Source organism: Protopterus annectens, chromosome 15.part0 (genome assembly GCF_019279795.1).
Source record: "Protopterus annectens isolate FY-2018-M chromosome 15.part0, PAN1.0, whole genome shotgun sequence".
NCBI lineage: Eukaryota > Metazoa > Chordata > Ceratodontiformes > Protopteridae > Protopterus > Protopterus annectens.
The window spans coordinates 807,619,018-807,642,714 of NC_056749.1; positions in this window are offsets into that span (position 1 = coordinate 807,619,018).

Sequence of the window (23,697 nt, forward strand, 5' to 3'; positions counted from 1 at the left end):
GAACTGTGTGCACACGTACACGCAAACAGCAGAAACATCTGTAGGGCACCGCAACACCCACATGCATATCGACCACACATGTCTAATCAGATCACCGGACCTTACCCACACACATGATGTCATCCACTGGTGCAGCCTATGCCCCTGGCAAACATTATCACCCTGTGCATATGATGATGCTTGTGCCGCATCCTTGTCATCCACACCATTGGTGCAGGGACATGCTCATATGGTCGGATGCACAGGGTGAACAGAATATTGAGATAAGTGTGTATGACATTAGTTGTGTACTGTTGACACATACCAGACATACCATGTAGTAAGGTTTATAATGCATTGTTATATTTCACAGTATGTGTCTTGGTAACAATGGTAACAGCATGTTGGTAATTATGCCCTGCTTCCCTCCTTAAGGTCCAATTGCATGTGCCATTATGTTACAGTGTTTGCAGTTGGAGTGCATTGTTGTATGTTCACAGTATGCATCTTGGTAACAACAGTAACAGCATGTTGGTAATGATGCCCTGCTTCCCCCCTTAAGGTCTACTTGCATGTGTCAATAAGTAGCAGTGTTTGCAGTTTCACATGTGTAAATGTGGAGTACTCACAGGCATGTATGGCAATACCAGCATGCTATACATAGCCTCAACCTCACTGTTAGAAAGGCTACCATTTCACAGATGTTCACACATCTACTGATCCAGAAGCATGTGGGCTGTTTAATAGGCTACAGTGGCTAGAGACGTGACATCCATACCAGGTCACATCACAGGTATGTTGACATGGTGTGGGGGGTTTACACAGCGGTCTGGCCAATGATAACGTTAGAGGCCACTTGATAGCATGAGGCCTCACTGTGTAGCAGTAATACCCTGTCACATTACAGGATGAGAACACACACAGACATACACTGAAACACACAGTAACATGCCCACACTCACGGGGTCAACAACACTATAACACACACTCAATAGTGTTGAGGTGAGGACCCCTGCCTATGTGGTAATCACCTTCACAGTACTGTGCACCCACACGACGTGACACAGAGAATGAACATGTACAGGTAGCCAGTAAGGCTGAGACCGATGGCATCAACAGGGTAGTAGACTACATCACCATGAGGGGTTAGGGATCCTGTCTGCTCTGTATGGTAGAATACACTCTCACTCCATGCACAAGGCAGCCATACATACATAAACACACACACACACACACACACACACACACACACACACACACACACACACACACACACACACACACACACTGTGGAGTCCACAAATGTCATTCACATACAGATAGCTGACATGTGTATGATACACACACCACCCCTGCCTAAGTCATGCTTTCCACACTGCAGTATGTACAGATCTCTACAACAGTGTACAGGGGTGTGTAACAATTGGGATGTATTCCCCACCATATGTGACATATATGGTCACACAAGCAAACACACATGGCAGTACTGTGAATGATACACCTGCTATATGATGATACATCTGACAGACATGCAGTAGTATTGGCCGCATTATGTGTACCAGTGCTACCTTTGGCAATTCTGCTGCTATATGCACATGGGAGGATGTAAGTGTTATAGGTGTCAAGTGACTTACAGTCAGTAACACCCTGACCGCTGTGAAGGTTGTATGTCTTCACCGTCAAGTAACAGTAACATAGCGTACTGTTTGCACATGTAATGGTAGGATGGCTTGTGACACACCTGTGAGCCATCTTCGGCAAACATCCATCTGCAAAGGTGGATCACCACTTTATGTACACACATCCATCCATACCTGATGTACATCCTACCGTACTGTCAGTATTTCACCATATACAGGTGTCAATGATGGGGCTGCATTGCAACTGCATGTTGTAGTTAGGCACAGATGAATTACATACATCAGCTACTGCACATGCATGGTAGCTACATGTACACCACTACATGTACATGTGTGTTGGTCCTACATGCCTGTCATGTAGCCATGTTTGTATGCATTGCAATTGGTGGACATGTGTGATGACATACATAACACATGGACTGTTGTATGATATGATGGTTGTCATGGGTAACTAGTACAGAGGGAATGTTACCTCGGTCAACATCGCTACCTTATGTACTGTTAGCATTCAACAGCCATGGACCTGCCTTCCATGTGCATGTGTGTGATTGCTGTAGCCACATGTCTGCATGGAGGACAGCAAAAGCTATGCTATGTACATATGTGTTGTGTGTGTGTGTGTGTGTGTGTGTGTGTGTGTGTGTGTGTGTGTGTGTGTGTGTGTGTGTGGTCCATGTACATATCCACTGTGATTACATGTATGTCGTATCCAAACATGTGTGTTCTTTGGTGTACAGCGACATTCATCTGTTGCAGCTGTGTAAGACCCAGGGCCCCTGTTATGTGTACAGCCGACCTGGTTATGAACAGTGGTATCATTGCATTGCATAACACCTGATGGAACTCTGTCAGTACATGTGTAGTCTGCACAGTTGCTGTAGATCTATGTACAGTTCACTGGTCATGAGTCACATGGTGTTGTGGTAATGTATAGATGTGTGTTGCTGGTCCAAGGACATGGTGATGTCTGAGGTCTACATAGTAGAATGTGGCATTTAGCTCTGTGATCTGCACCTGAGACATCTGTGATGGCTCTTCAGTGTGTACTGGTCAGTACATGTGAGTGGCCTTCATGTGCGTGGGGACAGTAACACCATACTGTGCCCTTCCATGTTTAGAATCCATGTGCATGCAAGACAGCCCTTCACTACTACTAAGTGTGTGAGCATGCCCAGTACACCGTTGTGTAGATGGACACACAGTACATTCCAAACTGTGCCCTTCCCAATTGAGAATTCGTGTGCATGCAGTGCATGCAAGACAGCCCTTCGCTTCTATTAAATGTGTGAGCATGCCCAGTACGCCGTTGTATAGATGGACACACAGTACATTCCTAACGAACGTGTGATACTAAGTGAGGGAGCATGCCCAGTGACACCTTGTATCGGTGATGTGCCTCTGTGTATGGGCATGGCCATTGACATCCTGTATAGCGATGGTGGTCATCCAGGCAACAGATGTCCATACCCCACATCAGGATGGATTCCTACATTGAACACACTGGTTGACTGTCTTGAAGGGTGTACTGTCTGTGGCGCATCTCGTATCTATGTAGTGTTGTAATAGTGCTCCGTAGATAGGTAGTTGTCCCGCTCACACCACTGCTGTGTGTTTGTCTATGTCTACCTTGGGACAGTAATATGCTTTTAGACTGCTCACTCTCTATACATTTCCTATCAGCGTCTTTGCCTTTGCGGATGATGTCATCCACCTAGAAGTATGCCTCTGAGAGTGCTGTGTTAATCTCGGTAGCGCATTGTGTAACTGTGTAATGCTGTTGTGTAATAAGGTAGTTAGGTGTATGTTCGACTCCCAGCCCTGCCAAGTGTGTGTGTGTGTGTGTGTGTGTGTGTGTGTGTGTGTGTGTGTGTGTGTGTGTTTCCAACTGCCTGGGGACAGAGTACTGCTTTTAGACGGCTCACTCCTCATACATTCCCTATCAGCGTCTTTGCCTTTGCAGATGATGTCATCCACCTAGAAGTATGCCTCTGGGAGTGCTGTGTTCCAGTAATCTTGGTAGTGCATTCTGTAACTGTGTAATGCTGTAGTGTGAGAAGGTAGTTAGGTGTATGTTCGACTCCCAGCCATGCCAAGAGTGTGTGTGTGTGTGTGTGTGTGTGTGTGTGTGTGTGTGTGTGTGTGTGTGTGTGTGTTTCCAGCTGTCTGGGGACAGAGTAATGCTTTTAGACAGCTCACTCCCCATACATCCCTATCAGTGTCTTTGCCTTTGCGGATGATGTCATCCACCTAGAAGTATGCCTCTGGGAGTGCTGTGTTCCAGTAATCTCGGTAGCGTGTTCTGTAACTGCGTAATGCTGTAGTGTGATAAGGTAGTTAGGTGTATGTTTGACTCCCAGCCCTGCTAAGTGTGTGTGTGTGTGTGTTTCCAGCTGCCTGGGGATAGAGTGATGCTTTTAGATGGCTCACTCCCCATACATTCCCTATCGGCGTCTTTGCTTTTACGGATGATGTCATCCACCTAGATGTATGCCTGTGGAAGTGCGGTGATGCTGGAACTCGGTAGCATGTTCTGTTATTGCATAATGCTGTAGTGTGGTAGACTAGCCAGGTAGGTGCTCGATTCCAAGGCATGGCAGGTGTGTGTGTCTGGCAGTTATACCGTATGTGTTGGTATCTGTGGGTGGCTAGCTGCGGAATGTGTTCAGTGTGTTTTTTTGCTGACCTATATAGTGTCCACAGCCCACATATTCTGCCATGACACTGGGTTGTCAACACATACATTCACCAATAGGTTTGGTGAGTAACTGTCAGCAGCCCTACTCTTATGCTTGATATGGTCTGACCCGTATGACGCAACAAAACACACGTGCCTTGATAATAACAACACTACATGATGCAAGTGGCACATGTAGTTTCCTTTTCATTCCTGTCTAATGCGTTGCTGTCATGTGGTCCGCTGTTTTGATATAAATGCCATATCTACATATGTGTGTACATGTATATGTGTGTATGTATATATATATATATATATATATATATATATATATATATATGTATGTATTCAAATAATATATATGATATATGTAGATATAGAGGTGGACGTAGATGTGAACATATATGTCTGGGGACATCAGCACTATTGAATGTTTGTGCTGGATGATCTGTACATGATAACCTGGGATCTATGTATATCTGCCATGGCGTGGTGGTAATGCACATCGTCTGTAGTGTGCAGGGTCACGGGTTGTAGTCGTGTAGACACCGGTTATTTTGTTGCTGGGAAGACCATGGGACATCGACTATGGTGATAGTAAGGCACCTGTTGCCAGTTGTGTACGGATCTGAGTGACACTGAGCAGTGGTTATTAATTTGGAGGTTCGGTATGGGTCATATAACTGTTCATTAGAAGACTATACTATGCAAATGAGGTTGACAATAGTGTATCCCATTTATCACCAGGGTGTGATGCTAGTCCCTGGAGTGTATGTGTGCAGTCAGCCGAGTGTAGGTCTCACATATAGTTGACAGCATAGGAGGGGGGTTAGGCATAATGTAAGTACATTGCAGAACTGTGCCTCGAGAGTGCTCCTGCCTTAGCACACCTAAGCTATTGGTGTATCTATACCTGCCTGGTGACATTGGGAGGGATGACAGCAGTGGTGGGGTAGTCCGGGTGTACAGGCTGCACAAACAGGTGTTGTTCAGCACACTCAGCAGATGACATGGCCAGCCCGCACATGAACAGTACGGTAATGCGAGCAAGCAGCATACACACAGGTTTTGTCCACACTCTGCACCACCGGTGTATACCTGTGGGGACATTTCACTACACAGTCCAACCAAATGAGACGGGCTGCAGCAGGCAACATATACCAACATGCGCAGGAGGCTGGGGCAGTGAGAATGTGTATGCTGCTGAACAACCCTTACTGGGGTGACATAAGACTTTATAGACCCAGGGTGACCTACCAGTGGCTACACGGGCTGGGGATGGTGGAGCACTATGGGGTGGACAGAGACCTCCTACAGCAGCTTATTGACCTGTGCCTGCCTCACTTGACACATCAAACAGGCCGAGGGAAACACATCACAGTGGATACCACAGTATGTGTTGGCCTAGGTGCACTAGCCACAGGTACCACACGCAACACAACTGGGGATATCATGGGTATCTCACAGGCATCTGCATCCAGAGTATTGCACCAGTTCACAGACGCCATGTCAGCATATGCTAGTGAGCATGTACATGTCCTCAACACACGTGATTAGTAGACCATTAATATGCACCTGTTCAACCACATGGATGACTACCCTGGGGTACTGGGTGCTATAGCCTGCACACACATACACATCGTAGCACCACCTGGTGAGTGGGGTAGGGCCTACAGTCACTGCAGGGGCATACCCTCCAACAGCTAGGCCATATGCGATGGCCAGGGCATGAGATTGCATGTGTGTGCTGTCTGCCCTGGAAGCTATGATGATTCCAATATATGGCTTCTGTCCCAGCTGTAGCACACCAATGCCAATATGGACATCCCCTACAGTCTCCTAGTGGAGGATGCTGGGTAAACACTGGTACCGTGGCTGATGACACCCATCAGCAATGCAAACGCACATGAATACTCACACCATACTGAGGCGGATGCACAGGCAAGACATATACTTGTGCATGTGTTTGGGATGCTCATTTCACAGTTCTTGTATCCGGACACATCCGTTGGAGCTCTGCAGTATTCACAAGCTACATGCATACAAGTTGTTATGGTATTTGCTATGCTACACAATCTTATCATGCAGTAACAGTTGCAGCAGGAACAGCATGGGGCAGGGCCACACAGCCCAACACCACTGCCCAGGCCTGTACAGGCACAGTGTGACTTGGTGAAGGAACTACCTGAGCAGGGCACAGTCGGTGAAAACCCGTGCACAGTATGACCTGCCCTTGGCAAAGAGGCAACACAAGGCATATGCACTGACACAGTAGGTACCCACGGATTTCCCCTCTCTGACCTGCACACAGTACAATGGATGCCAAACATGACACTACCTGTGCTCGGCCATGTATAGGAGGTGCACTGTGTGCATCCGACATAGGCAGCCCTCCAGCACTGTCCTCAAGACCAGAACACACCCAGGGTATGTCTATTGATCTAACAAGTGGCAGTTGTATTAGAATGTGTATTTACCCATTGCTATGGTATGTATGTGAGCATACAAGTGACTGTGGTGGCCAAATGTTAGGGCAGCAGACAGTACACATCCATAGTGGCACCATGACCTCTGTAGCACAAACGAGGGTCATAATGGTAGCCTGTAGTACACAAGGTGTCCTAACCCACTGCAGATTATGGGCTGACCATCATGTGTGTCCGTACAGCCCACACACGTTCCATGCAGCTGGACAGATGTGGACCAATACAGACAAATGATATACGATGGCCTATGAATATGCCCAATGAATGACCCCAACCCCCTAAGACACACACAGACTACAGCAGGCCAGGCAGTTTGATGTAGGTTGTGTAAGCTAGGACATCCAACACCACTGTGTTGGTATTTAAAGCTGGGAACTGACGTACACTGGTATCCCTCCAACCAGCAATTTAGGTAGGTCCGCACACTGACATGGAGTACCCGGCATACCAGAACAGTAGTGGCAGATGTGTACAACTGTTGGCTGTGCCCCCCCGTCAAACCTACACATGTGAGAGTCATGTGCGCCACCCACAGTGCTGTGTAGGACTGTGGTTGTGGTTGGATGTCCCTCCACGCTATGCAGACATGTAGCAACTGTCAATGCCACATGACCATTAGCTACCCTGCAGACACAGCATGACACCTGTCTGTGTAGAATGGAGGGGTCAGAAACACAGTACTATCTGGACATGTGACACATGCGATACAGTTGACCATACTTGGCATGCTCTCACACATGACGGTATGACGGTAATGTCGGTCGACAACATGAGTAACAGTCATACTGGGCATGCTCACACACTGAAACACAGGATGGCCAGGCATGCATACACCAGTGGTCCGGACATATCTGCCAGTACATTACTATACTGTTGGATGACTGTGCTGTATGGTGTGTGTGTGTGGTTTAGGTTCATAGGTTCATAGGCTCATACTAGGCTATCTGCCCTTGGGCAATTATAAGCCTAGCCCGATTCTGTATGGCTTACGCCACCCCTTGATTTGAGTATACTGTGCCCTTTTAAAGGTTTAGTTTACTGTGCCTCTGTCTAATAGTGACACGGGAGTAATCCCTGGGACAAACCTACGATCCCCCATCCACTTATCGAGATTCTTCTTGAAGAGAGTCAGTGAGGTGCTCTGCCTCATATGAACTGGAATTCTATTCCAGAGCGAAGGGAGCCTCTGGGTTATGAACCTGTCCCTCCAGCAAGTTCTATTTATTTCTGTGCTGAGGTTCAAGTCCCTCGAGCGTGTGGCTCTAAGGGATTTAGATTTACTGAGGTGGAGCATGTCCATTAATTCTGGATTTGACATAGCTTTGTATGTCAGGCATAGATCGCCTCAAAGTAGGCGGTATGCAACTGAGTAGAGCTGGAGTTTTTTTAACCGAGCAGTATATGGCATCTGTTTGAGACCCTTGATCCTCTTGGTGAGATACTTTTGGGGTCTTTCTAATTGCTGCAGGTGTCAGGTAAGGTACATCCCAAAAGGGGCATTGTATTCTATGATGGGCCTGATGAGGGATGAATAAAGGGGCACGATTACCTCTCTTGATCTAGATGTGAAACCCTTCGTGGTGAGGTGGGCTATGTAGAAGGTCTTTCTAACCACTTTGGCAATGTGGTTTTCAAAGGAGAGATTGCTATCAACTTGGGTCCCCAGGTCTCTAATAACTTTCTCTGTACTTAATGGGTTTCTGCCTATGTGGTAATTTGTGGGCACATTGTTTTTGCCAAAGGGTATCACTATACATTTTTTGGCATTTAGCTTTAAACCATGGTGCTGGCACCAGTTATCTGTCTCTGTGAGACCTTTTTGAAGGATGTTTGTGTCAGCTGGAGAGTTGATTATGGCGCCCAGTTTGCAGTTGTCTGCAAACTTGATGAGCCATAGTCCTCCCATGTTTGCCTGTACCTCGGAAAAGTATATACCGAACAAGAGTGGTCCCAGGACAGAACCCTGTGGGACACCACTTGTGACCGGTTTCAAATCTGACATGGCTCCAGCAACTCTCACTCTGTGGGTTCTGTCTTTGAGCCAGTTTGCGACCCATCTTGTGACATAGGGGTTTATATTTAAGCTGGATAGCTTATCTATGATGCCCGAGTGAGGTATTGTGTCAAATGCCTTTGCAAGGTCCAGATAGGCTGTGTGGACTACCTTCCCTTCATCTATGGCTTTGGTGATTGTTTCAAAGAAGTCAACCAGGTTCAAAAGGCAGGATCTGTCCTTGACAAAGCCAAACTGGGTAGGATCTAGTGTCTGTAGGTCCCCAATGTCTTTGTTTATGAGCTCCATGATGATCCTCTCCTTAGCCTTTTAGACTAAGCTAGTCAGGCTTATGGGGCGATAGTTTCCAGGGTCCGTAGAGGCTCCACCTTTGTGGAGTGGGACCACTGTTGCTCTACGCCATTCTGTAGGCACATATCCTGTAGTGAGGCTGAGATTGTATAGCTGTTTTATTTGAGGGATTAGTTCCTCTTGTAGTTCATGTAGGATGCAACCTGGGACGCCATCTGGTCCCATGGAAGCAGTGTTTTTTGCTTTGGAGAGGGCAGCCTTCACCTGAGCATCTGAGATGTTTGGGAGGCAGTCCTCTGCCGGGATAGATACTTGCTCTTTTGGGAGGGAGGGGGTGGAGAAGTTTGCACTGAACCTGTCTGCCAGGATATTGGCAATGTCTGTGGGTTCAGTGCATTTTTTTGTCATTTAGAATCAACTCAGAAAAAGTCTGGGAGTTGCATCCCAGGTTTCTAACATAACCGAAAAAAGCCTTATGATTGTCTTTGGTGTCCTGTGCAATTTTTCTCTCGAAGCTGGCCTTGGAGGATTTTATGAGGGATCGTAATTTTTTGCTAGTACTGATCAGAGATGCCTTCCCTATTAGGAATTTTGCTCTATCATGTAGTAGCTTCCTCCTTCTGTTGTACAGTTTATTTATGGCAGGGGTCCACCAGACTGGACGCCTGCCTTTGGATGATTGGGTCTTGGTTTTGTTTGGGATAGCATGATCCATGCATTCCTGGAGATGTCTGTAGAATGCATTTATATAGGATTCTGCAGTTTGGGCTGTAGTTTCCACTGGCCCTGGGGCCTTGAAGGATTCCACTTCGGTTTTGAGAAGTGAGAAGTTCGCTTTGAGAAGTTTTTCACTGTGGTTTTCTGGGCTGGGGTGGGGTCGGGATGTGGACATCCAGTGAAATTAATTTATGGTCTGATCTTACCAATGAGGGATATACTTCTGGTGTGGAGCATAGAGTCCCCATGTTGGTAATGATCATGTCTAGTATGTTGTCCCCTCTTGTGGGAGTGGTGACTAGTTGTTCCATAGCATTTGAGTTTATAATTTCCAGTAATCTTTGGGCTAAGGTGCTGGGGCTTGAGTAGTGCTTCCAGTCAATGTTTGGGTAGTTGAAGTCGCCCAATATAATGGTGTTCGGAGAGATCTTCATGTTCTCCAATGTTTTCAGGAAAGCCGAATGGGATTCCTGCCTTTGAGAGGGTGGTCTGTAGGATGCTATAAACTACTGAAAAGCAGTCTTGCCCACTGTTAGTTGCACATGGATGGTCTCCGATACTTCGTGCAATGCCACTAACTTGGAGGTGTGGATATCCTTGATAAATATGGAAACTCCCCCTCCTTTTGTGGTTCGATCCGGGTTTTGGGGCCGAAAAGCATGATATGAGGTATAGCCTGGTAGTGCTGGGGTGCTCTCTGGAGCCTTGAACCAGGTTTCTGTCACTGCACAGATATCGATGTTCTCCATACTGAGGAGAGCTTTGAGTGCATGCATCTTGAGGTTAAGACTTCTGGCGTTTAGCAGCATTACCCTTAGTTTCTTGTTCCTTGTGCTGTCTATGGGGGTGGGTTTGACTTTTGAGCCTTGCCTAAAAAAGGCACTATGGGGGTGGCAAGAGCCTTTGCCAATATCCGAAAGCCCAATGGTGACAGGTGCAAGCCGTCCTTAGCGAAGCAACGTGGCTTGTCGAGCATGTCATCCCAGGCTGACAGACACTGGATCCCCTTTGAATGACACCAAAATTTTAGCCAATTGTTAAAATCGATCATTTTGTCTTTGTACTGTGGCATCATTCTAGGTGAGGGTAAGATGCTGCTCAAGGTCAGGGTCATACCAGCCTGGGCTACATGATCAGAGAGCTCCTCTATGTCTCTTTTCATGTAGTCCAGGGAGGTAAGTCTCAGGTCATTCACAACAGCATGTACAATGACTGAGTCATATTTGTATTTGCTTTGGAGTGACCTGAGTGCTTGCGTTATGTGGCGGATCCTAGCGCCCGACAGGCAGCTCACTGTGACCTTCTCTTTATTCAGCCTGGTGAGCGGGACGTCAGTGTGTCTGACAATAGAGTCACTTATAACAAGAGTATCAGGTGTGTTATTCAGCCTTAAGGGCTGTGGCTGCTTGGCACACTGACTTTGTGGGTTATGTGTTGTGTGTGTTTTGTTTTGAGGTAGCGTTTGCTTGGATGTCTGCTTTGGAGGTCTCTGTTGCTTAGGTAGATTTTTATTTAGAGCCTCCGAGTATGTTTTTGTGTATTTATGTGTTTGGTTCGCTGATGTGGTGGGACTATGTGATACTGGAATTATGTTGTGTGAGGTTACCTTCTCCTCCTGACTGGTTACACCAGTTTTGAGATGAGAGCTCAGCCTCCAGTTTGGCTAAATAGTTGCATCTCTCACATATATTTGAACCTGTTTGGAGGAGGAGAGGGTTGTTCGTGTACATGAGACAGTTGTAACATTGCCTCAAAATTCCCAGATTCACCAGCTGGACTGGAGAGGAAACCATTGACTGACTTTTGGATATGCTAGAGTAATAGGGAAACTGAATTTAAGACGGACCAATAGAGGACAGGGTAATCGTAGAGAGTATAAGAGTAAGTAGTGCTTATGGTTTAATAGTGCTAACTTGTAGGATTACTTAATTGGACCAGTGAAGGGCCTTAGAATGAGAATATGGTGTTTAAATTGAGAGATAGAGCAGTTCTAAGGGAAAAAGTGAAGAGCAGACTTTGTGGAGCCAGGAATAGTTTAAACCCAATTAGGCGGCACTGCCCACTGTTGCTCTATGCTCAAAAATGCGCAAAACCGTGCAAAAGAGGGTTTTAAGAGAGGAAGATGAAGGAGTTTTGGAATTGCCCCAGAATGGCCAATAAAACTACAGTTTCAAGTCAGTAACCACTCCCACAGGGGCAGGCAGGCTGCTCAATGTTTTTCACTGCCACTGATCAACAGAGAGACTTTCCTTTAGCCCAAGCAAAAAATGGCCTCACAGAAACTTACAAACAGTTCAAGAACAGCAAGCCTGTATCTGAACTTTTTTAAATCTCAGAAAGGTGGGAAAAAAGCAAGATTTTTTTTTTGTTTTTTTTTGTTTTTTCAGAGATAGCAGAGGTTAACAAGTATCAACAAGTTATAACAGTGCTGTAAATGACCCCACACAACAGTGCTAGGCCAAAGACAGATAAAATGCAAGTTTAGAGAAAAAAACGATTTTAAAAATAAGTGCAAACAGGAAATTCAGTAAACAGCTCTAGGTTGTGCTCTAAATACAGTTACTAATTCAGAAATCAAATTTAACAAGCCAGAAAATGCTCAAAATAGGTGGCTATGCAGAAAAACTTAGCAAATAAACAGAGGAAAAATACTTAAAGTCTCAAAAGTGGCTCCTTTCTTCTCTCAGCGTTTTCTCCTCTTGGTGGGTACTTCACCAACAGCCAACAAGCCTGAAAAGACGCCAAAACCATGAGGCAACCAGGTTTTAAGAGAGGAAGATGAAGGAGTTTTGGAATTGACCCAGAATGGCCAATAAAACTGCAGTTTCAAGTCAGTAACCACTCCCACAGGGGCAGGCAGGCTGCTCAATGTTTTTCACTGCCACTGATCAACAGAGAGACTTTCCTTTAGCCCAAGCAAAAAATGGCCTCACAGAAACTTACAAACAGTTCAAGAACAGCAAGCCTGTAACTGAACTTTTTTAAATCTCAGAAAAGTGGGAAAAAAGCAAGATTTTTTTTTTGTTTTTTTTTTTTGTTTTTTCAGAGATAGCAGAGGTTAACAAGTATCAACAAGTTATAACAGTGCAGTAAATGACCCCACACAAGAGTGCTAGGCCAAAGACAGATAAAATGCAAGTTTTGAGAAAAAAACGATTTTAAAAATAAGTGCAAACAGGAAATTCAGTAAACAGCTCTAGGTTGTGCTCTAAATACAGTTACTAATGCAGAAATCAAATTTAACAAGCCAGAAAATGCTCAAAATAGGCGGCTATGCAGAAAAACTTAGCAAATAAACAGAGGAAAAATACTTAAAAGTCTCAAAAGTGGCTCCTTTCTTCTCTCAGCGTTTTCTCCTCTTGGTGGGTGCTTCACCAACAGCCAACAAGCCTGAAAAGTCACCAAAACCACGAGGCAACCAGGTTTTAAGAGAGGAAGATGAAGGAGTTTTGGAATTGACCCAGAATGGCCAATATAACTACAGTTTCAAGTCAGTAACCACTCCCACAGGGGCAGGCAGGCTGCTCAATGTTTGTCACTGCCACTGATCAACAGAGAGACTTTCCTTTAGCCCAAGCAAACAATGGCCTCACAGAAACTTACAAACAGTTCAAGAACAGCCAGCCTGTAACTGAACTTTTTTAAATCTCAGAAAAGTGGGAAAAAAGCAAGATTTTTTTTGTTTTTTGTTTTTTCAGAGATAGCAGAGGTTAACAAGTATCAACAAGTTATAACAGTGCAGTAAATGACCCCACACAAGAGTGCTAGGCCAAAGACAGATAAAATGCAAGTTTTGAGAAAAAAACGATTTTAAAAATAAGTGCAAACAGGAAATTCAGTAAACAGCTCTAGGTTGTGCTCTAAATACAGTTACTAATGCAGAAATCAAATTTAACAAGCCAGATAATGCTCAAAATAGGCGGCTATGCAGAAAAACTTAGCTAATAAACAGAGGAAAAATACTTAAAGTCTCAAAAGTGGCTCCTTTCTTCTCTCAGCGTTTTCTCCTCTTGGTGGGTGCTTCACCAACAGCCAACAAGCCTGAAAAGTCACCAAAACCACGAGGCAACCAGGTTTTAAGAGAGGAAGATGAAGGAGTTTTGGAATTGACCCAGAATGGCCAATATAACTACAGTTTCAAGTCAGTAACCACTCCCACAGGGGCAGGCAGGCTGCTCAATGTTTTTCACTGCCACTGATCAACAGAGAGACTTTCCTTTAGCCCAAGCAAACAATGGCCTCACAAAAACTTACAAACAGTTCAAGAACAGCAAGCCTGTAACTGAACTTTTTTAAATCTCAGAAAAGTGGGAAAAAAGCAAGATTTTTTTGTTTTTGTTTTTTCAGAGATAGCAGAGGTTAACAAGTATCAGCAAGTTATAACAGTGCAGTAAATGACCCCACACAAGAGTGCTAGGCCAAAGACAGATAAAATGCGAGTTTTGAGAAAAAAAACGATTTTAAAAATAAGTGCAAACAGGAAATTCAGTAAACAGCTCTAGGTTGTGCTCTAAATACAGTTACTAATGCAGAAATCAAATTTAACAAGCCAGATAATGCTCAAAATAGGCGGCTATGCAGAAAAACTTAGCTAATAAACAGAGGAAAAATACTTAAAGTCTCAAAAGTGGCTCCTTTCTTCTCTCAGCGTTTTCTCCTCTTGGTGGGTGCTTCACCAACAGCCAACAAGCCTGAAAAGATGCCAAAACCATGAGGCAACCAGGTTTTAAGAGAGGAAGATGAAGGAGTTTTGGAATTGACCCACGCTGGGTGTGTGTGATCCCTTGTGATGTGTATTACATCGGACTACATGACTACAGTTTATTGTCTGTACATATGCCATGGTCTATTGTTAATTCACATGAGCTATGTGCACAGGGTACTGCTACCAACACGTGAATAGGGTGGTTCTTTGTTTGCGGACAGACCGACGCCTTTGGATATGGACTGGGTAAGGCACATTCCAGCAGGTGGGAGCAGTTGTGTGTGGGTTTGCACAGTGTTAAGCACTGCTGACCTCTGGTCACAGCACCTTATACACGGTTAGACTCCACATTTCTTTGACAGTGCACTACTGACATACTGGTAGACAAGCACGCTTACAGCCGCTCGCTCACCGACATTTCTGCTTACATTTGTCACTCACGCTGGGTGTGTGTGATCCCTTGTGATGCGTATTACATCGGACTACATGACTACAGTATCGGGTATGTGTAACCATTTTGCAACGGCAGGCGTTTGACTGTACGGACTCAGCAGCCTGTCCAGTGATGTAATGATATTATATGCGTTTTCCTCATACGATCTGCTCCCATCTGCCTGATACATGGGAACCGATACTCTGCAATGCTGACATGTGACTTGAGTTTGTTAACGCAGCTGTCCTCTGAGTCATGCTACTGCATACCTACTGCACGTTGTCCACCTTTCAGATTGCACAACGGGAGACTGTAGGAGTGACACCTTTCCCACTTTGCATGGGACAGTCCCTCATTAGGCATATCTGATGTGACAATACCAGACCTCTCCACCAATCGGGGACACATTTCTACAGAATCCGGGACAGGTCAAGAAAACATCAGGGACACTTTTACAAAAGTAGTGCTATTAACTTGAACATTGACAGAATCAGAGCATATGACTCAATACACATATTCTGAAGTAAAAGTAGTTTATAACTCTTACTTATTGTCATTAATCAGTAAGTGTGATTCACCACCTTTCCTTCAACAGTCACTAATTTTAGGAGGGATTAAGAGGGACAGAGTTAAACTTTCAGTCAAACTCAGGGACGTACCTGAAATACAGGGACAGTTGAGAGGTATGGACAATACTCTAGCCATTGCAATTGTCCTGATTAGGGGACATTCTCATGTTGTACGTGTCTGTACTGGTTGCTTGTTACAGGTCTTGTATACCTGACACATTGATATGTCATATGTAGTAGCATAAGCAACTTTACTGCTGCTAGACTATGCTTTGATTTGTGCAGATATCTATATTTCTGTAATATGCATGGCTGTGGGTATGTTCTGCCCTGGTACATCTGACATTTCTACAGAGCAGGTTCCAGTTTGGCCATTCAGAATGGTGGCGGCCCTATAGACCCTATATGTAGAGCTATCACATGTGTCAAGGCAACAGATACCCACAGCCAGTAGTGAACGGACGACTTCCACAGTTTGCATACGTTATTCATGTAGCATTATAATTGATAATAATGTTTCCTATTACATGTAGCTGTTTCTGATACAACAAATTAATGTCTGACACCACTACGCACACTATATAGCCTCCATTCCCAAACTCACAGGCCATGTGCCATAACTGTCATTTTGCAGAACACAACTGCCCAGACGGGTGTGTCCTTCACAGGCGTACGGGTGTTGAACCACTTCTATTATGGTATTATCTACCTAAGGTGGTCAGCAAATTATGCACTTTCCGTCAGTAGCAGAACTCACATACCAATGGGTGTGAATGAACACTGTATCAGGAACAATGCATAACACCCTGTGGGACACACTTAGATGATTGGTTCTATTAACCAGACACATTTACAGTCACAGAGCATATGTATTCATTCACGTTTGTTGAGGTACATGCTGTTTCTGACTCATACATGTTGTCACCTGTCATTACCTATATTCTGCCACCGGTTCACCTAATATCACTAGTTCTGGAAGTGCTTAGTTGGACTTTGTTACATTCTGATACATAAGTATGGATGTCCATACTAATCGGGTACACGGCACTGATTTGGTCTCTATGTATTCCCCCAATGGTATACAGACTATCTGGTAGATGTGCTCTTCAGGTTTGGGAGGTGTAGGCATATGCTATGCCCACATAGGAATATTAATGACTTCCACTGGGCGGGCCTACTACATCTCTGCCAACCAGCACCTGCACACTTACGCCCATTATTGCATACCCATGGTCCACCTACCTGGCACCCCTCTACAGCAGTCATGACAAATACTTACTGCGAGCGCAGCTGGGGTATGAGCACACCCCTACACATTGCCCACTCTCCCCATCTCGGGACACATGTCGTACATTTTGTCAACCCATGTATTATCACACTTGCACAACCTACTGTTCCATGTACACCTACATCCTGCTCATATCAATGTCAGCAGATTCACACGTACCCTGAATTTTTTGGGGTCCCACAAGGGACACCATTATCCATGTTTAAAATGTAGACCTTGCAGATCTCTCCCACTGGTACTTTCCTACCGGTGTTTTGGACAATGGCAGTGTAGTGATCTGTATTGCCTGTCTGTATGTCTGTCCAGCCTAGCTGGGTGATGTGGGGGGTACAACATTTATTTATTGGACCTCCCAGTCACATATGCCCGGGCTGTAAATATGTTACCCCTAATTGCTGTAAAGTAACCTATTTATGTACATGTGTATATCTACACTGACATATATATTTTGTTTTGTGTGTATGTGTATATATCAATACCTGTTTGTGTGTGTATATATATATATATATATATATATATATATATATATATATATATATATATATATTTATATATATATCCGTAGTATATCCTTGTGTGTGTATATATATCTGTATGAATATATATATGTATGTAAATTAATATAGATATATGTATATATACATTTTTATCTATATATACATCTGTGTGTCCGTTAACCTATACATTTCCCAGACATGGACACTTACACATGTGTATTGGGTTTTATCTGTGCTTCAACAGCATACTATTGCCTGAGCCATTATGACACCGACACTTCACTTCGGTGAACTTGTGATCAGTATATTGCACGTTATACAGCGGACAGATGACGCACGTTATTCATGTCTGGGGTGCCACTGCTAACTGGGATGTGATACAGTGTCATTCGACCTATTACTCATGTGTGCAGCCTATTATTCCTGCTACTGTGTTTGTTTCTGTGCACATTCATATTATTACTGTTGATAGGATGAGTGTTTGTGTTACTGTGACTGTATGTCAACATATTGTTGTCTTCATGTAGTTGTATCTTTCTTCTTTTCCCAGTTTGGGGTTGTCACAGCAGAACTCCGTTCCGCTCATGGATGGCGTATAGGATTTACGTGCTGGGCTGCCAGCCCTGATGCACAACATCCGACAACGATACGCCCATTCACGCATATCTCCATGCAAATGACGCTCTATCTGGGAATCGCACCTATGTACTAGCTGACCTCCACGGGCCGCTCCATTGCACCCAGCTCAACATACCCTAGCACTCCTGTGACCATAATCGCATATCCATAGTTTCTCCTGCACACCCGTGTTGAGTTTCCACGCATAACAGCCATTATACACCTGATATCGCAGTCATGACACACCTTTACACATTGCCCTCTCATGAGCACTGGGGCCCTACACTCATTTTGTAGTGCCTCGTGTATTCACAGGCTCACCATCCATTCATATTTGCATATACGTGCCTTTCCTGGTGTTATGGATTACGAATGATTTGCGGGTTACAAGTGTAGGTGGTCGCAACATGTATTACATTCCGTCTGTTTACAATGTTGACGTAGCACTTCAACGATGTTATGGCCACTGGTATAACCCTGCCTCTGGTGTGAAGAGCGGTGCTCTACTCACACTTGTGCAGCTTTATGTGACATATGCTGCGAGCACTTTATTATTCCTTATTTGCTCTGGATTCCCTTCACAACCCTTATGTTTGCTTTCGTCTTTCGGCATTCCTTACATATCTATCTATCTATATATATATATATATATATATATATATATATATATTTATATATATATATGTATATGTACATATATATGTATGTATATATATATATATATATATATATATATATATATATATATATATATATACGTATATTTTATATATATATATATATATATATATATATATATATATATATGGTTACCTATCATTTCATCGAAAGTTCATTTCATCTAAAGTTCATTCCATCGAAAGTTCATTACATGAAAAGCATTTTGGGTAGGGGGGCTTAGCCCCACCCCAATGTGGGGGCTGTGCCCCACACCCCTAACTATATATATCAACTCCAGGGTCGCACAACATTGGGGAAGGGGCAAATGCTTTTATGTAATGAACTTGCGGTGGAATGAACTTTAGATGAAATGAACTTTCGATGAAATGATAGGTAACCATATATATATATATATATATATATGTATATGTGTATGTATGTATATATATATATATATATATATATATATATATATGTATATATATGTGTGTGTGTGTATATATGTGTATATATAGATATATATGCAGATATATAATTGCATATTTCTGTTATGTCTGTGGATATTTATCTATACACACATCTATCTATCTATATATATAAAAGTTACAGCTGTACAAGACAACATACATTTGCTATGCTAATAGCTGCGTACACCTGCGCAGGTGCACTTGCATCTCCTTATTCTGAGTTACATATGTTTACAGGCACTTCTTTGGGATTACATGTGCCTTATTCCTTATGAAAGTACCACTTTGATGGAATTCAGTTAATGGACCCATGCGAACACCGTCACCTTTACATGTATAAATGTTGGCTTTACAGCACAGAGGCATTCATTACACAGTTAATATGTGCTATAGTCATACTTGAACCGGGAATGCCTTTACGTTGGGTGGATGCTGTAACCACTGCACTATTGTTGTTCTGGCTCATTTATATGTATACCCATGGTTCATAGCTACTCTGACATACGTTTTACCGCTTCCCTTACACAGCAGTCATCCATTCTCATGCTGGGAAAACTGCAGTACTACACTTAGGAAATTCCCTGCTCTGGACCCGTGCTGCATGGCTACTCACTCCAAGGATATTCAGAACTTCTATGCTTATAGTCCTCGCACATACGCATGTTTGATTGCCAGGGTGTTCATGTGCTGGTCCGGGTTTAGGCTCAGCCAACTGGTGACTAGAACTGCCCTGGCACTGTTCAAAGATCAGACATAGCACATGGACAGAGTTAGTCCAGATTTAACATTCTACCTGTGTTTACAGATGCAGGTGTTTGGGCACCTCTGACAACATTATTAGGTCGGCGCTACATAATTTAGGGTGGGGAGTGGTTCCACTACATAACACAGGTTGGGGGGGTTTCCACGTGTTTCCCTTCCCATTTGACTATTTCATTCATTTATAGGTACAATGAATATTATTCTGGACATCAGTTATCAATTCACTACAGGTATGCAATAGCCCTGTGAAGACATGTGACAGTTTGTTGGTGTACTTTTGTGTACGGACCTCTGTGATACTCGGAGACTCGTTTCTACAGTGACAGGGACAAGGCTATGACAACTCAGGGACAATCACAGACACTTCTACCATATTAGTACTGTTAACTTGGAACGTGTTGACAGATTCGTAATACTACTACTTTTCTGCAGTTAAATGCATCTCTATTACTCTTCATTGTTGTAAGTAGTCATTCTCATTCAACACCTTTCCTCCAAAGGTCACTTGCTTTGTGAGTGGTTAAGAGGCTGGCCAGTTATTGTGCGAATGCTCTGACCATTGGTAGCATTGACACTGTCATATGTACAGGTTGGGATGTATTCTGGGGACTAGGGTTGCCACCTTTTCAAATGGCCAAGATGGGACATTTTTGGAACACACATCAGATTTTACAGGCCGACACATACCCACGGTCAGTATAAAGGCTAGAACTGTACTTATTTGCCTACATAAAAGCCTATTGTTGTAGCGGTTTAGTTGCTTATTCTGTTTCTTGTAACATTTAGATATTTTAGATACAGAAATAATTATTTTATGCAACTATTACATAACATATGGGACATAATTATGTCCTACAATCTCAGGACATTTGCCATTTTTAATATATTTTGTCAGGACACAACTGTCCACAGAGCAACTGTCCCTCGCAAAGTGGGACAGATGGTAACCCTACTGGGGTCACCAGATTGTTTGGGCCAACACATAACCACGGTCAGTGCAGGTTTAGAACATTCATTTGTTTCCTAGCTGTGAGCCTATACCTTTGGCACTTTTGTTGTTTGCCTGTTTCTTGTATGAATTACGTTTATTCTATCCTGACGTGACCACTTTAGGCAACTGTTACATGCAGTATGGTACATAGTTATTTCCTACAATCACAGGACATTTGGCATTGTATCATTGTTGGTCAGGTCACACCTACACACACATTACTTGTCCCTCACACAGTGGATCAGGGATATCCTGTTTACGTCGGTGCCTTCATCACCCATATGCCATGTGCCACTATGCGAATGTGTGCAATATATTCTCGTGCTTATTCGTATCGGGACACGTGCGTGATGGGCAGGTGTTTGATCCTGGGTAGTAGGTTCTGCATGACCATCTAGGGCTGGACAGTCTCGTGCACCACTACTGCACATTCCAACTGGTATCCAGATATCTACAGGACTGGACATCATGTCTTCATACCCATTCTAATGTTTACACAGGTTACTTATCCCATGAGGGATATCCCAAAAATTTAACAAGACCAAAACAAGACAAATAACGAACATTCTTCTGGCATTACGAAAATGTGCTGGGGTTTTACATGCAAGGGATACATAGTTTGCAATCCTGAAACTGCCTAGACTGACACTACCTACTACATATGTGTAGTGGTCACTATGTGTAGATGTGGCTGCACCAAACTAGTAGGCCAAGTATGGCTGGATTTGGTGGACGTTCAGGTATGGGGGTGGGTTGTGTGCCGTGGAAGGGATGCTGGGTAGTCCATTATGCATCCAGGTGTGTTGCATTTGATATGGCCAGTTCCATCAGGACCAATCTGTGGATATGTGCCGGTGACATGTCTGTACATTTGTATCGCAAATTTTAATATTCATATGTTTGTGGGATTGTGTTCTACAGTAGTAGGTTCTGCATGACCATCTGGGGCTGGACAGTCACGTGCACCACTACTGCACATTCCAACTGGTATCCAGATATCTACAGGACTGGACATCATGTCTTCATACCCATTCTAATGTTTACACAGGTTACTTATCCCATGAGGGATATCCCAAAAATTTAACAAGACCAAAACAAGACCAATAACGAACATTCTTCTGGTATTATGAAAATGTGCTGGGGTTTTACATGCAAGGGATACATAGTTTGCAATCCTGAAACTGCCTAGGCTGACACTACCTACTACATATGTGTAGTGGTCACTATGTGTAGATGTGGCTGCACCAAACTAGTAGGACAAGTATGGCTGGATTTGGTGGACGTTCAGGTATGGGGGCGGGTTGTGTGCCGTGGAAGAAATGCTGGGTAGTCCATTATGCATCCAGGTGTGTTGCATTTGATATGGCCAGTTCCATCAGGACCAATCTGTGGGTATGTGCCGGTGACATGTCTGTACATTTGTATCGCAAAGTTTAATATTCATATGTTTGTGGGATTGTGTTCTACAGTATGGCCTGTCTGGTTGTACTGCAGATGTGTATACATGTTTTTGTGTTTCTTTCTGCTTCACCCGCTGCTCCCTCATACACCTCCGGTTCACCTATTCTGCGTACGACACAGTGTCGCCTTGGAGGATTATACCATTACCCATCCCCCCCACACACATATTCCTGACACTCCATCCATCACTGCTTTGGTTGATAGCCCATGACACGTTCAAGGTAACACATTGCATACCCTACATATGTCAGGTACCTGTATGGTTGTGTGGACTACCCTGTCATGTTTGACTTTCCACATGCTATACCTCACACACATAGGTACACGCACATACTTAACTTTCATGACATGGTTGGTATACCCGGGTAATACCCGGACAACTGTGACACATCCTGACAGGTTCAGCTTGGACTGCTGATGTGCGGATTTTGGCTGACTGTTCTAATCATTGGTAGGATGCCACCTTTTCCTATGTCCAGGATGGGATATATTCCGGACACATATCTGAATGTACTGGACAACACATACCCACAGTCAACTCTACGGATAATACTGTTCCTTTCAGCCTAAATGTTGCCTTATTGTTGTAGTAGTTTATATGCTACTTCTGTTTTGTTTACATGCTTATTCTATTTCCTGTCACATTTGGTATGTGAAATACGGACATACCTATTGTATGTGACTATCACATGCATTGTGGGATATAATTCGGTCATAAGGTTGCTAGATATTTACATTTATCGTGTTTTTTTGTTATGGACACATCTGCCCAGCTGTGTACCCTCCCTCACACTATGGGTCAGCTGGTGACCCTGACCATTGGGCTGGACGTACCTATTGGAGGTGCGCTAACATATGATGCATTTCACTTCCACTTGGTATAACTATCTAAACTGTGTTGGACTATGGGCACAGGGTTTTCAATGTAATTTGTTCGTGGGATAGGAAACCGTTATTCCCTACCGTGCATTTGTGTTTGCTTCTTCATTTTGTGTTCACAGGAACTGTTTTGCATGCTTTGTATACGTTTCAGTATCCACGGACACTGACAGATGTGATTACTATTGCTTGCAAATTGTTATATGCAAGCATTTTAGGTTGAAAGTCGACAGCTGACATTTCCACGCCTCCAAGCAGCACTTCGACACACCCTATGCACTCGCGCTCCTTTCCTATGCACATGGCTGTGGCGGCAGTGCGCCTTCATTAATATGCATTTGGCGCAACTGCACCATCTTCACACTGCATGGTCGGCGCAAGCCTAACGCCAACCTTGCGCCGAGCTTCATGAATCCCAGGGAGACAGTAGTTACATTGGATTACATAGCAATTAACAATTTGATTAACATAGCAATTATTTACAAACATATTTACAGATGAAGAACATAGTACATCAGTAGACAACTAGAATTTTTATCTGCAAAGTACATAACAGACATTAACAA